Source organism: Ostrinia nubilalis, chromosome 1 (assembly GCF_963855985.1).
Source record: "Ostrinia nubilalis chromosome 1, ilOstNubi1.1, whole genome shotgun sequence".
In the NCBI taxonomy this organism is placed as follows: domain Eukaryota; kingdom Metazoa; phylum Arthropoda; class Insecta; order Lepidoptera; family Crambidae; genus Ostrinia; species Ostrinia nubilalis.
The window spans coordinates 11,424,863-11,442,502 of NC_087088.1; positions in this window are offsets into that span (position 1 = coordinate 11,424,863).

Below are 17,640 nucleotides of genomic sequence, written 5' to 3' on the forward strand. Positions count from 1 at the left end.
TTTGAAATATTTTGTAAAATTAAAAATGTACGAACATACTGGACGAATAAAATAAATAATCGTATGATAATGTTTTTTTTAATAAAGTTTTATTGAAATTGGATGACTTGGCTAAAGTTATTTCAGACACATACAGTTTTTCCTTAATTAATTCCAATACCCTATTTTCCAGAATTTACTACTAACTTTTTATTATAACTAAACAGTTTAAATATTCTTTTTCCAATCTCTGCACATCGCCCGGCCCTTAATGGCAGGCAACTTGGTTAATACTTTAAACCAGGGCTGCGAACTTAGGGGCTCCTCCCTTTAAGTTAGGGGGTACTTGTCGTTACTATCCAGAATTCCAGAACAAATATTACTATGGTGGTTAATGCTTTTACCAGCTCAAAGTGTGAGTAAAAATCCTTAGTTGACGATGGACCGATACCGTGGTATCGTTGGGTACATATTTTAATTTAGTCCTTTAGTACTACGAATGATTAGGACTACGGACTCCTATCAATGACAGAACGCGCGTCCTATCTTTGGTCACGCGTCAGGTGCTTTTTTTTTAAAGGCACCTTCCACATTGTGGTGTGATTCGCCCAAGAAAAAATACAAATTCAGTATTATTTTGTTCTTGATTATTTATAGCAAGCCTCATCCTCTCTTTGACTCTATTACTTAATCCCAACATGGAGCAATAAGGAATTTGAATTTAAAGTGCTGGTAGACATTTAATAAGAAAATATGGAGCGGACTGAGAGCCTTTTGCCTTTGTGAAAACTACAGAGGATAATTAAATTAAGTCGGTCTGAAGATGTTTTAATGACAATCACTGCAATAAGCAAGATAATAAATATTATTTGAGTTATTTGCAGGTGAAATATATAATCATTGCTTGATACATAAGGTATACTCTTACATGGGGATCTTATACATTTTAATAAATCTTTAATTCATACGAAAACATACAGTCCAACATAGAACTTCCTCCTTTATTGAAGTTGTTTAAAAAGCTTGTAGGTACTTTTGAAGATATTGAAGATTTTCTAACCTACCCTTTTTCTTTGCGGTTCACGCCGATATTCACATTCGATGCATGAAGCAGCAAATCGAACGCACAGCGTTGAATAGAGCTCTGTGATTGGTTCGTGTGTCACCCTGTGCGTCCACGCGCACTGTGAGATCTCATAGTATGCTCGTATGTAACATGTTTGTGAATAATATTAAAAAAAAAACGGGCCTAAGTGTATTTTATTGAGTCGTAGGTGGGCCATTCTTAAATTTGTGCCAATTTTTTTTAAAAAATTAAAGATTTTTTTTTTAAACTTTTTGCGATGTGTATCGAAAGTATTAACCAAAAGCATACTTTTGATGTATATGGACAACCTTAAAGCCCTCGGAAAGGAAACAAAATAGCCTACGTAAACACGGCTGTGACACTGCATGACACGGATGTGACAGTTTTACATTTTTACTGTAAATAATAATATTTATGTTGTTGAATTTATATCATAATAGTTTAAATTGATTAACAATAAAATACACTAAATTCGTTTCATCAACAAAGGTGTTATTTGGTAATATGTACTTTTTTCTGAACATCCAAAAATTTAATTAAAATTGAGATCAAAAATACCGTCAGGTAGTTAATATATCTACTAGATAATAAAAAAATAGACTTTTTATTATTGGCACTATCTGATCATGCTTCCGATATGCTACCTACATGGTTTCGATATGATAATATGCTTAACAAATTATTAAATCTTAAACACAGTAGGTACCTAATTGAGTATCAAATGAGATTTCTGTAGGATTCACATAACAGTTGGTTTTGACAACTTAAACATGTTTCATAGTCACCGTACCACTAAAAATATGGTTAATAGCAATTCCTTTTAAAACAACTCCGACCACCTCTGCAGGGCCTTTACCGGGAGCTGTCTCAGTAAAATTTGATATTACTGCAGAAATGAGAAAGTGCAATAATTTTTCCTTCGTGGCATCTAGAAAATCATACTAGCGAAAAATAAGTACACTTACTAAAAGGCTACTCCTAAAAATTGCACAATACACAAAATAATTTAGCAGAACAACAAAAACTATTAAAATAATAAAAATAGAATGTCACAACCACGCGTTGTAATGTCACGACCATGTACTTAAATAGTTTGCGGTGGTGACACATTTTTAATACCATGGCCGTGACAATTTGGAACGTGTCCGATATATCCAAAAAACTATCTGTGAATTAGCAGATCTTGTGCAGTTATCTGAAACTATACTGCATGAGGTACATAATTATGTTTTATACAATAGCGTGACATTGATACCTACCTTTAAAAACCGTACACGGGATGGACGTGTTATGGTTGTCCCTTTTTTCAAATAAATAGGAAATAATTTTTTGCGGCTCACTCACTACGTTCAGCCATTTGCAAATCTAATAAGATGACAATGTTACTGTTCTAAAAAAACTTAGCAAGGGATGTCAATATCAAAGATAGTTTTTTACCGAGTTACGCATATTTAAAGTGGCGCACGTGGTTGTGACACAAAAACTGCTCACACAATGTTTGGTGTTCAAAATCAAAAATGGTAATTATTATTGATATAAATTTTTTACAGTCTTATATAACATGTATTAATCTTGCATAATTACTGTAATATTTATCAAAATAACATAACATCTCTTCAGAAAAAAATATTGTATGTCCAAATCCGGGAATCTCACACTACACGGTCCGTGACATTTTGGACTTGTAACTTTTTTTAAATATTCTTCTAATAGTTTTATGATAAAAATGATATTGGGCCTAGTTAATAGAGGTATTTTACTAAGTAAATTAATATACAGTGCACTGATTTTCTTTAAAAACATATGCTATTCTTACATCTCACACAAAAATGCGTAAGAATAAGAATGGCCCAGGTAGTTTTATATTAACTAAAATAGAAAGACACGGGTTTTAACGCGACGTTTATTAATGAGTTACATTATGTACTCACGGCTTGACGTTTCGGCTGCTATGCTGCATAATGTCTTTGTATTTTAATTGAAATGGAACGCGAAAGTTTAAAATCTTATAGTTTTATATTGTTTAGTTTTTGCCATCCCTGATTTCAACCCGGTCCCTGAGCTATCGCGGGAAACATAAAGTTACTGTTGCGTGTCGAGTTTGTACCTAGGTATTACCTACCAGGTTCATATGGTAAGGTAAAATATTAAGTGCAGCATAAACTAGATAAGTAACGGAAGAAATTAAGGCTTTCAGTTCTTCAACACGTGTACTAGGGTGTCCCTTATATGGGCGAAAAAAATTTTTTTTTAGATATTGAAATGCATACCCTCTATTTCTTTTCGTACTACTCAGACATACTTAAATACAAAATTTCATCTTCCTATGTCAACATTAACCCGTGCCGACTAAGCTCTGAAGATTTTAAAAAATGCTGGTTTTATCCCTTTGGTTATGTAGCTAAATCAATTAAAATATTTAAATTTTATAAAATATTTATAAAAAGAAGATAACATTACAGATCAGACAATATATTTTACTTTTGAGGGTCCCTTTTTTACATTCTAGATACAGATTTCCATGCTCCTGAATATTGGCCTGATTTTTGCTACACTGTGGGTAGCAAAAATAGCTTTTGCTCTTCCTTTGCAGTGATCAAACAATGAAAATCTTGCAAAAGCTTTAAAGCTCCCTCAGCTGTATCATTAACTACCCTTAAAGAAAGCACTTTTTTGCCTTTAAATAGGCAACATCTTCATCTCATTTAGAAATGGGTCTCAGGGGAAAATTCTTATCAATTTTCAATGGAAAAAATAAATGTATAGTCTTGACAGACACTAAATCACTCAATGGGTTTCCAGCAACAATAAATAAGGCAGTATTATTATCAATTCATTAAAAACATGACAAAAAAATTTGTACTAGTCCTATTTACCATAGAAATAATCATACCTTCTTCAGATGGAATGTATCTCTTCCCAGAATCATACATACTCTCTCTTTGTACTTTTACTACAATATTGACGGTGTTTGTTCATTACTTTCAGCATAAAAGAGTGATAAAACGGCAATTTCTTCTGACATGAAGTACCAAAGATGTTGACTAAACTTGCTCAGGGCTGCTTTGGAAATCAATTTGTCAACACTCTCATATACCTTATGGAAAGTGGATTTCAAGAGTTCCTTAAGGCTTTCATCAGAGCTGGTAAGTTGGTCGTGATGTCCTTGCGTTTGTATAGAATCTTGCGTAGTAAGAGATGACGATAAATCTCCGAAACAAATGTGCTCTATCTATTTTTTATTTATTTAATTAATTTTCTTTGTCTTGCACTTTCTTCTTTCTTGAATAACTTTTGCTTTATACCTTAACACCCTGGACGCCTAGGTTTTTTTGGTTTTTGTAAAAATATTCTATTTGTTTTTAAATCCTCCTCACCGCGGCGCTTATAAATCTTGATTTTTTTAAATATTTTTTTTTTGCAACTCCCTCCGTATGGTGAAGATACACAGGATTTTTTACACAGTTAGGCTCTGGTAGGATTTATAGCTTTTTCCCAAAATATAATACATTCCCGAATGATGAGATTAGTGCTTTCAATAACAGTTAATTAACTTCGCAAAACATGTTAAAAATACTGCAAAAATTTGACGATTAGACAGTAACTTTGTGCCTGTTATTTGATAAATTTACGTCCCCGACTAAGAAAATACTTTTTTTATTGCTTCTTAATTCCACAGCCATCTTCTAAATGGAAAACAATAGGTGTTAATCACGAGATTAATTGAGAACAAATGACAAACACCGCGAATACGCACCGCTACTGCCGCGCAACATGTTTCGATGCAAGTCGGCACGGGTTATCGTACTCCAAATAAGGTAAAAATTTATTTCCGAGTGTTTTAGAGGTAAACAAACAAAATGAAGAAGTATGCGTTACAAATTTAAAACTTTGAAAAATAAGGGACACCCTAACGTGTACCTACGTAGTTTAAGTTAACGTATCCGTAGGTACACTCAAATCATGCAGATTTTTATTTTTCTTTTAACAGTAAAGTTCTTATCAGATTTTCGGGTTTATGATTTAAAAATGACCTGTTCGTGCAAAAACGTCCATAGGCTTTACGACCTATTACCGTAGCGTGTAAAAAAAACTTACTCAGATCCATAATTATTGAGTAGTTGAAATCATGAGTAATTACAAAAACTAAGTTAGTCGTATTATCTTTTCGGTATTAAATTATAGTCTAAAATAAATTAGAACTCTATGGCAGTCAAAAAACGATATTTTTGGATCATTTTGTAACTAATTTCGAATCCAAGCATTCTTCAAAATTATACTTGATGAGCAAATTCGCATGTCTAACATTTAAACCATCCTTGTAATAAGCGGGTCAGAGACGGATAAAAAGCCTATTCGCCTATGCGAAACAAAACACGATCCTCATTTCTCGAAACAAGTCAAGTCAACATGTCCCATACCCGTGTTCATTCATCACGGACACAATTTACTCTGTCCATTCGGCAAACAACACTCGTCACGACACCGTCACGACATTCGGCAAAACAATGACGGCGGTCGCGAACGGCTTAACTGGAGACGTATTTTTTATGCGAATCTTAAATCTGGCGAAAATCGTGTGCGAGATTTTTTCATTGCTTCCGTCAGATTGAAATAAAAAAATGGTGTTTCTTTTAAACCTAAAATTTATTGACTGTTCACAATGTTCACGTAAAATCAGAAAGTAGTCATGGAATAAATATTTCTTGTAAATAAATTGAAATCCTTTTAGCAGTTTTTCCCTTCAAATAAAACCAGACGTTAATAAAATAAACTGAAAATGTTTGGTATTTTCAAATATTTCAAATCTTATTACTAACGTATTTTTTTCCAGCGTAATAATAATATTCATACATCAATGAGAAGGAAGAATCAATTATTGCAGAACCTTTCAAATTAAATAAATACCTACCTACTTACGCAATCCGGACACGAGTAATTGAAATTCTACCGCTTCAAAAATAAGTCCCGTGTACTCTTGTCCTACATTAATCCCTTCGCAAAACTTCGCGGTCATAATCTGGGTTCTCTGTGTAGCACGAGCGGTCAGATGGAGCCTACAATGATCGCGAGACGTCAATCACGGAGGTTGGGCCAAGGATGGAACTGAAGGGTTGGATTATAAGGGTCTAACTCTCTGAGGCAACAGGATTATTAATATTCAGGACCACGGATGATGGCTTTAATTTACTTTTGTTTAATATTCAATTTCATGTTGCTTTTTGTTATAGCTAAATTGTTCGGGACTAGGAACACACACGGCTACGCCCGTGAATATCGTTTTACGGAACAGCATCAGTATTAAAGGACACTTTTTGAATCGAACTCGACGTCAAATTATTTGGAAATGCATGCAGTAGTTTGAATGAGGGTTAATCTTAGGTCCACAACTACATTATTAATCATTTTTTTAAGTTAAAGCTATGTGCTATCAAACGTAAATATGTAGAATCTCCTATAATCTCAACTCAACGCCTGTAACTCCCAATAAATTATATTTATTAGTCTCCACTTTACTTAAATCTTGACACATTATTTCCTTCTTCTAATCAATATCGAATACAGAAAGTACCTACATTTCTGAAATTTTATCATATAGACTTATTACCTACGGTATTATTGGGTTCCGGATATGCCTGTGATCTGCTTATTACCCCCCGTAATAAGCAGGATTTGGTGCAGAGTGGGGAAATACGGCTTTGATGTAGCAAGAAAGTGTGAAATTGCCTTTAGGTGTCGAGCACGGGTGCGGAAATTATAAAGCGAAGAAGGTCGTTACAAGCTATTGTGATGACGTAAGCATGCATGCATAATTAAAAACGTTGCCTTGACCGCTAAGCATATTTAATTAAGGGTGACTTTAGCAAAAAAATATAATAGGTGCCGAAAAAAAGACTTGTCTTCAAAATATTTTCTAATTTCAGTACAGCATGACAGTCACTAATTTTAATAATTGATATTTTATTTAAAATGAGTGTGCCAGCACTTTTTTTTATAATGTAAGTAATGTGTTTTTTGTAATGTATGGTTATCTGTTGACTAAAATAAACAGTACCTACCTGAGATTCCAAAAAATTATAATATGTAAAGTAACAATGCCCACACGACACGCGAATACTGCTAATGAAGAACCAAATGAATGCAATTTTATTTTTGGGATGACATAATGTGCTCAAAATATCGTCTCTATAAAAGCCCTCATTAATTTCACCTTTTGTTCAGGAGTTCGTGTGTCAGTCAATTAATTTAAAACGCTATTTTACTGTTAATTGGAGTTAACCCTTTATAATTCAACAACTATGATTTCTTTAAAAAGTTGACTTTTTAATAGGTTCTAGTAAATAACTAAACACGTATTTTTTATTTTTGTTATTTTTTAATTGTGAAAGTAACAAAATTACAAAATAGGGAGTGTGACATATCTGTTACACTGTCTTAAAAGCGTTTCATACGTCTTAATGTTTTCTTTAAGACGTATGAAACGCTTTGAAAAATTGTTTTGTTTGTTGTAGCATAATGCTACCCCACACTTTTCACATAATGTTTGTGATACGCCAGCGCAGTTAGGGTACTGGCAACGAATCCTCTTTTCTGCCCATACAGGCCAATGCCCAACTTGGTCCTGTCGCACAGCTATCGGAGGGACATATTGGGCTGGACCTTATCGTTTTTTGGCCTGAATTTCAGGTTCAATGGTTCGCCGTGTTGTGTTCGCTTTGGTACCAATTTTGCACAATATTGTAGCAATCTCTTCGCGAAAATCTGCTGAAGACAACAGCTGCGCATCTTGCGGGTTGTTCGCCTTGCGTACCCTTTTATATAAAATCCAAGCATTTGACATGACAAGGTCCAATAAATTTTTTTCCAGGCGACTGTGGATATCTCCGATTCTTCTACACTGCCAACATACTCAACCGAGTAGCGTTTCGTTGTAAGTTTTTCTTTCTCCAGCGTACATTCAGTTTAGGCTTGCTTTGACGACGAGCTGATGGTCCTGGCTGAGAAGAAGATTCTATGGTAGCTGAAGGCTGAAAAGTACTTACATTGTGCTCTAAGTTCTCAATAATATCATCGATATCTAATCCTTCAACCACTTCAACAGCATCATCTTCGAACGGGTGGTGCTCCAGATCCGGAATAAAGTCAGGGTCCGCAACGCTGTCGTCATCATCTTCATATCCGTCCTCGCTGACCTCATAATCAAAGAGATGTTGCTCAATTTCTTCTTCTCTTAGACTCCGAGAAGCCATTCTGTCAAATAATAAAACAAAGTTCAATGTACTGCACTAAGGGAACATTACAACGCAATGTAACAGAAATGTCACAAACAAATATTCGATGAATTTATCAAGAATTACGAAAGATTATGCGTTACTAACAATAAATAGTCATAATCATAAACTTACCTACTAGATTATACAACAGCTTCATAGTTTACTTCGATATCGTATTTTTTTTCGATTTTTCCATTTACGACTCGCGAACGGTTCTTACAAATTGGCGGGAAGTGACTTTCGTCCAACTTTTGATACAAGTAACGCCATCTCGTATGCACAAAAGGCACTAAAATGCATAGAACGGTTTGTCACCGTCGTGCGACATTGATTTAAAATGGAATAAAGTTTATGTTTGGAATTTTATGACGAAGTAATTGGTTTGTAACTGTTATGTCACACGGTGATATAAAGGGTTAAAATGGTGCTGAAAGACACTAAATGTATAAATAAAGTCCTGCCGTCGTTATGTGAATTGCAAATCGAGCGATGGTTGTATTTACGCGAAATTATTCAAGCAAATCTTCCCTTAACGAATTGTTTGCTTTCGCCAAACTTTCGCAATACGAAAATATTAAATTTTGGAACACTTTGTTCATGAATTTTATTACAAAAACTTCGGCTAATTAGAACGATTTCTAAAATAAGAAAAGGGGGATGGCCGTGAAGTTCACTTATATTGTTTCAATCTTATTTTATCTATAAGATCAACAATATTTCCTAAAAAGTATTTACTTACGGTAAAGAAGTTAACTACCACAATTTCATAGAGTCAAAACGGATTGTGGGTCAAAAATAAGCGCTTTTGTCTAGATATTATAACAAGTAACAGTCCAACGCACAATTATCAACTGAACTAAACAAAACTAAAATAAAGCAGCATTTGAGTGTGCCATAAAATAAACGTACAGGTGCAGAATAACTAAATGTTCAGTTAAATACAAAGGACAAAGCTATTCTGGGCGAGTCGCGAATCTCAGGGGCTTGGGCCGGGCGCATTCTCCGCTCGCCTGTTGCTGCTGAGGTATAATAACGTATTATTTTGAAATGTTGTACAATCCACGGTACTCTAGACAATATATTTTTATTGCAAAATGGCACTTACGACAACTAGATAAGACGCCACAGACTTTAGCTTGACGTCGTCATGCCACTTCAGTTTTATGCTAGGTTTGGTTCTGTACAAAGGGTGAATTCATCAAAATAAATGCAAATTTCACATGACTGCTGTGGAGCTGGTGTCTTTTTGACCCGTGTGAGTAAAAAGTAATTTAACTTTACCATGACCGTATTATTTAATACCTAGTCTTTTTTCTTATTTTGACAATATTGACTTGATTAAATTAGGCAGTCAACTTAAATTGTTAAATTAGACTCAGATGAGGTTACCGCTCAAGAGATGTAGTAATAGCTCAAAGTTAGCTACTACCCGTTCGCGCTAAGTTTGCCGGTCCGTGGAATGCGCGTCCCCTCCCCCAACCGCGATTAAACGCAATTAGAAAGTGATTAAACGCAATTAATGTGTCTTATTTTACGCAAATACACAATTTTTATCAATATTAATAAATAAATAATATTTTCAATTTACTTTGCTATAGTTATAGACGCTTCCCTTCGAGTGACGTCACATTGCCAGCGGCAAACTTATCGCGAACGGATAGTATACTTAATCCCCAGTTCAACATTGCTATCAAGACTAAAAGCAAATAAGATTAAACGCATTAGACACTGATATTTTTTCAAAACTATTTCAGTTATTTAAAGTCAAAACTAAAGCCACATCTAAAAATGGCAACAAATATGGTAATATTAAAAACATGAAAGTATATAACATCCAAAATGAATTCAGTCACCTGAAATATCATTTCGCATAATGAAAAACAAAAATTATTTGAATATTTCATAAATGCCAGCTTTTAGCATTCTTCCATTTTATTTTCCACCGTGTTACACTCGGCTTTGGATTGTTTAATGGCAACTTTTTTAGAATGAGGATTTTTTACATAGCTCCGTTTTGTTTTGTAATTCATGAATTCACAAAAGAGAAAGTTTCACCTTAATTTTGGTGAAATGCACATTTGCGCAATGCTTAATGCGAGCCTAAGCTCAACAAAAATTATGTACCTAGGTATCTTTAGTAATAAATAATGGAAAACTTTTATTATTGACAATGATACTCTAGGTCTAGACAAGTAAGTTATGTTCCATTAATGTGACATTGTTGTACACAAAAAATAAAGTTAATATTAAGGTTCTCGTACAGGCAAAACAAGTTATAATAATAAAGGACTTTTCATTACATACTTATTTAATAACATAACTTAGATATTTCTGAAGATTCTCCTTTATTAAATAAGTTCAAATCAGCTCGTGCGAAAGTTAAAATGGAAATAAAATGTTTTATCATTTCAAAATTAATATCACTGAAGTGACTGCCTTTTTATTTTCTAAACGCACATTTTCAATTACTTGAGCGTTTTAGCTTTTCTGTATTCAAAATTCTATTGTGAATTGAAACAAAAGAATAATGTAGCCGTAAGCACGAACAAATTTTAATAATCGCTCTATTCAATTTGTTATCTGTCCCTTTACACATTGTTTCATGAAAATCTAATCAAGCCCGCGAGTAGCACAATAGACCCAATTTTTGATATCTGTTAATTAAAATCAATCCTTCCTTTAAATCATGTTCGTGAAAAAACAATTTGGAAACGCACGGGTTTGTTCGGATATCGGATATTTTTTGTGAATTAACTCATGCCCACGCTTATTGTTACGTGCGGGCGTATTGTGTACGACTTTGTGTGGATTTACACTATCATAAATTGTACTGGCTCTGTTTGTTTGTATCTTTAAAAAATTGTTTTTATTTTTATTTATCTTCAAACCACATATGTAGTACCTATACAAGACTCTTCAATAATTAATTAAAAGAATTAGTAGGTAGGTAAGCAACCATGAGCTTGATATCAGAGATAGGTATTTCAAATAAATTTACAGTAGGTAAGTACGTAACACAGTTAAAACTGTTTTTATATTGTATGTATAAGAGAACAGTTTTGTGCAGTGCAGTCCAATGATGATAGGATATTTCAAATGTTTTATTCTTCCGTTTCCACACTTTAATATGTTTCGTCCACTCTCTTGAACTTTTATACAGTAACAAAATATATTTCTAATGTGCGCTCTATAGCCTACGCTTCACAACCCTTAAAGCCCAGACCCTTGACGGATTATACGAAACAACATGCATATTTGAAGACCATCGTTCTGATTGGTTCATAAATATCGGGACGTCAGTATCGGGAGCCTTCCAAAATCGTGTCAATCCCGCAGAGATGTAATCAAGCCAAAAGTTACATACATTTATGACGTGTCACTCAATGTGTACCGTTTTCACCTTTTTCCCGCGGAACCTTAAGGGAAATTTAGTGATTGATGAGAGTTCATAATAGGATTTGTTCTCGTTCGTATTTAATTTCCTGTTCGGATATTTAGCTGCCGTTTATTATGGATTTAACGAAACTGCGTCATTTGGTTTGGGGTTTTGATGATGAAAAATACATTATTTATTAATAGTAGATTTTTTGTTGTTTTTACCGTATTAAATTTGATGCGTGCTTAAACTATCAAATCAAGCCAAACATAAATAACAGTATTCAGTAACGTTTTGCTTTACCAACTAAACATTATTTTATTTATTTTTAAAGCAATGATTATAAAAACGAAGAAAAAAAACAGGAGTGACGTTTGCTAATTCACCAAAAGTTTGCAAATAGTCCAGTCAATAAAGCATTATAGATGGAAATCCGTGGAACACAATTTTTGACTTCGGGACTTTATTAAGACTAGTTAGGAGGTAAACATAGCAAAAGTCCCCGCCCTTAGCCCTTGAGCTGCCGGAGAGAGGGGGGTTTAAAGGTACCACTTTTCGGTTTTTCGCTTAATCCTCGGAAACTATGCGTCCTAGTGACATGACTACTATGAACCAAAAAAAGCTTATTCAATTTTCTACAGGTGAGATTGTCAAGTTTTTCTATATCTTGTACAGTTTTCGCGGCATCTGCTCTAGAAGGTCTGTAATATTGGAAATTTTATTTTTGACTTACATGTTCCCATCATTAGAAAATCGACTCAATCAACATTGAGCTAATATTCTAGACATGCGGGAGCATGTTAAGCCTAGTTCCAGGGAGGGGACTGCACCGTGCGTATATTTAGACGAACCACTTGGAGCCACTTTTGACTCCTCATCACTCAAAAAGTACTGTGCATTAACACTTCAAATTTGGCTCATCTGTTGAGACTTGCAAGAAAAACATCACCTTCAAATTTCATAAACATACCTCAAACGGTTCTTTAGGTATTGACGTCCAAAAATCTACATGGCTGACCTATAAGACCAAATTCTAACCACTTCCAGATGACCTTGAAGGTTCAAATTTGGCATCCAGATTGGTAGTTGTGTAAATACAAAGGAACAAATAAAAAATCAGTAAATTTTAATTTTCACAGGCGATAGATAGATTTTATTGCCCTAAATGTCGATTTTTGAACGTCAATACCTAAATAACCGTTTGAGGTACATTTATGAAATTTGAAGCTGATGTTTATCTTGCAAGTCTCAACACATGAGCCAAATTTGAAGTATTAATGCACAGTACTTTTTGGGTGATGAGGAGTCAAAAGTGGCTCCAAGTGGTTCGTCTAAATATACGCACGGTGCAGTCCCCTCCCTGGAACTAGGCTTAACATGCTCCCGCATGTCTAGAATATTAGCTCAATGTTGATTTAGTCGATTTTCTCCTGATGGGAACATGTAAGACAAAACTAAAATTTGCAATATTACAGACCTTCTAGAGCAGATGCCGCGAAAACTATACAAGATATAGAAAAACTTGACTATCTCACCTGTAGCAAATTAAATAAGCTTTTTTTGGTTCATAGTAGTCATGTCACTAGGACGCATAGTTTCCGAGGATTAAGCGAAAAACCGAAAAGAGGTACCTTTAAACCCCTCACTCCCCGCCGGCTTAAGGGCTAAGGGCGGGGACTTTTGCTATGTTCACCTCCTAACTAGTCTTAATAAAGTCCCGAGGTCAGAAATTGTGTTCCATGGATTTCTCTCTACACCGTCGTTAAAGCATTCATTGACTGGACTAAAAGGCGTTATTCAGTATTCAGCCTCTAACATTTTTTTGTCACAATAATTTAAATTTGGAACTCTTTTCTTTTTAAATTTAGCTGAAAGAAGCAACGCAAAGGCATTGTCGATATTCAGCTTCGCGATGGCCTATTTTGCAACAATTTTATTAGGGGAAACAAAAAAGAGATGCTCACAAAGTACGAGTATGAGTGACGTTTGCTAATTTATAAAAAGGTTGCAAATGCGTTATTCAATATTCAGTCTCGTAACATTTTTTGCGACTTCAATTTGAATTTGGAACTATTTTAGCTCTCTTTTCTTTTTAAATCTGGCTGAAAGAAACAAGGCAAAGGCATAGTCGATATTCAGCTTTGCGATGGCCTATTTTGTTTAATTTATGCAACAAATACGGGAAACAAGAAAGAGGTCCTCGCGAAGATCGAGTATGAGTGATGTTTTTTTGGGCTCGCACGGCTGACGAGTAACGTTTGCTAATTTATAAAGAGCTTCCAAAGGCGTCGTTCAATATTCAGCCTCTGCTACTTTTGTGACTACAATTTAGTCCTCTTTTCTTTTTTAAATCTGGCTGAAAGAAACAAAGCAAAGGCATCGTCGATGTTCAGCTTCGCGATGGCCTATTTTGTTTGGTTTATGCAACAATTAAGGCAAACAGGAAAGAGGTGCTCGCGCGCGTAATTCCGCCTCGTTTCTGAACCAAAATTAAGCCAGGAACGACTTCCTGTGGGAGCATTTACGTTTTGTTTTCCACTTTCGCCGAGTTAAGGATCGTCTACGCACGTGATGCGTTTCGTTGCTCGCGTTGCATCTTAATTTACCTGTGTTTTGGGTTTGAATTAAATATTTTTAATCTTATATTTTTATATACCAGCTTAGAAATGGACTTTATTGTTGTATGTGAAAGTGACTATTTTATAATTATGTCACTTACGCATTGATTTTGTCGATATTTGTTTGTCAAATTTTTATCATTTATTTAGGGAAGCGTATTTTTTAATTATTTTATCATCATCATACGTTAGAACTTAAAGAGCTATTATTTTTTTTATTAAAAAACATCTTTAATCAACTCTATTCTCAAATTAAAACAACACCCCAAAACACCATAAAAACTAACGCCAGTAATTACAGAACACAATGCTAACCTAATTTAAACCAAATCTCATCAGCCCACCTCATTACCCGCCAAATGTAATTCAAACAAATTTTTCGCTCGTTAATTTCGAATTAAACTGTAGAGTTAATTACCAATCCAAACAATGTCTATAAGTAAAGGGTGTAATACACCTAACTCAATTTGTCTCATAGCATTTGCCTTAGTGTAATTGCGTTTCGTAATAAGTAATTTGGGAAGTTCCCTTCTCAGGGCACAGACAACTTTTGACTATAGATCTATCATTTGGTTTATAGTTTAATGGACACATTTTAAGTTCAGTTCAAATTTTAAAATGTATTTAGGTAAATAATGCAATGTGAAAGTTTGTATTGATTATAATTTAGTTATTTTAAGTGCGTTAAAATACTGAGAAACTCATTGTTTCTAATCTTTATTGCGTGTACATAAAATAAATAACGTTAAATCTGAATTTTTAAGAATACATTTTGTTAAACTTAGCTGGCTTGTTATTTTTCTTACATAGTGTGAGTTCTACCAACTGAAGTCCCAACTTTGGCGTCATAACAACTGCGACTTAGCGTAGGCGCAGATCACCGATTTTTGATAATTTAGTTGGACAGTTAATCAGTATGGGCATGTATGGAAGTGCGCACATTACGCCGATTTCGATTTCATACAAATTAGAATCGGGCCCACTATCAGCCGACAAAAAATCGGTGGTCTGCGCCTAGGCTTAATGTCGAAACACAAACCCATAAAATCTCTAGCCAGTTCTAAGAAAATCTATTTGTTAACGGGTTATTGCATTCTACGTTTTCATCTACTCTGTGTTCGGGCGTGCTCTACGATGGTATAATTAGATACGTCGTTAATTAGACGGCAGCTCAACAAGAGCACTCCGGGGCCGCTTTCGTTTACTTTCGTAAGCACTAGGTCTCCGGCGCCGGCTTAAATTAAATCACGTTACTTTAATTCAATATGTCGAATTATGGTCGACTTACCCTGAGACTGGCTGCCGGGATTTAAAAATTCGGGACTGAAAAATATAGAAGCTAAGATTTTTAAAGTAAATTAATATTTAATGTTACTTTTACATAATGACGAGATGCAAATTGTTATTATAGTTGAAAAAGTCACTCGACTGAATAAGAAAAGTTCATAAATTTTAATCATCTAAATGAATTTTAAAAGTTTCATTATGGTCGACTTACCCTGAGACTGGCTGCCGGGATTTGAAATTTCGGGAGTGAAAAATGTAGAAGCTAAGATTTTTAAAGTAAATTAATATTTAATGTTACTTTTACATAATGACGAGATGCAAATTGTTATTATAGTTGAAAAAGTCACTCGACTGAATAAGAAAAGTTAATAAATTTTAATCATCTAAATTAATTTTAAAAGTTTTAGTTGACTTTGGACTGAGTTTAGTTACTAGGTATATGCTCATAAGCTACTTTTTTTTGTTGAGATTTCAGGTGTCTTATTTTAATTTCCATTTACGCCCGTATTCACAAACGATGCTTGCTTAAGTGTAGTAGCAAATCGAACGCACAGCGTTGAATAGAGCTCTTTAATGGGATCGTGTGTCATCCTGTGCGTCCACGCGCACTGTGAGACCTAATAAGTAGTAATGTTTATGAATACGTACGAAATCTCATAAGACGAGCTCATAAAATGAGCTTTAAGTTTGTGCACAACTAATTTACTTGTCTGTACCAATATTTTGAAGTTAGCCATTTAGTGGAGCAGGAAATTCTAGCCCGCACATACTTGGTCCTAATTCCAAGTCTGCTCCTACTTAGGCAAAGTTAGGTCGATTGCGGCAAGTTACTAAACTACTGATGGTTCTGTACAGCATAAAGATTAATTTTGAACACATTTAACCCAGATTTGAGTACTTATTATGGAACAAAAAAAAACAATTTTCCAGAAAAAGACTGCTTCGAAGACCTAAGTATAATTTAGTTCATACCTACATTACTTTTTCCTAAGGAATCATTTACCATTTAAGACTACTCTTATGTTTTTACTCCAGGGTTAGATTCCTTCAAAAAAGGTTCAAATATTCCCACGAAATGTTATCATTGAATCCTGCATTCTACAATTCTCCGAAAAACAAAGTCATTCAAAGAAGGAAAACGTTTATAAATAAGCATTACTTAGTTCCACCGTCCGATATAAGTGTCATTTTCCACGGCATATTTGGCGAGATGAAATCGAGCGCGTACGCTTCCCAAAACTGAAATGTTTCACCGCAAAAACCAAAAGCCGTATGACGTTACCGCGAGGAAGAAAAATTGTTGATATAATTTTCCGCGAACACATGGCGTCCGCTAAGAACATAGGGGAGAAAGCTATTCTGTTAATGGACGCACAATGGAAAAGAAAACTCAATCAAGCGCACGAGTCGCCGTGATTTCTGCGCCTAACTAGGTACACCCTGCTGTAAGTGCGTCCATTATGGTCTTTATTACCATTGATTAAGGTGGCAGGGGCGGAATTTTACACGCGGCCGTGCGTGCGGGAGATATATTGTGGGCCCGACTCGTCATTAGCCGGGAAACGCTACATCGCCCGCAGAGCGGGAATTCTTCTAAATAACCTTTACGTAACTTTTCATATGTGAGCCTGATTTAGCGGTCGACATTACGAGTTGAGCCCGGCTTTTTGCGGTTATGCTGTTAATTGGACATTAAATATCTTAGCCTTTGGTTCTTGGAGCGCATTGTTGTGAGTTTTGTTTGGGATATGGTATACTTTGTCAAGATTAACCCCAGGGAAATATACATTATAATACTGTTCTAATTAGCCTTCGTTTAAGGGAGGATAATTAATCCTTCATTAAATTAAGCCCCAAAAACTTATGCATTTAAATCTGCATATTACTATTCTTAAAGTGCTCTACGTACCTATGTTAAGAGATAGTTCCACAATAGAATATGAACTTCATTTGCTACTGCAGTCGCTTCAAACGTACGAAATGTAGTACCTACTGAAGTTAGCGCTAAAGTTGTCTGAA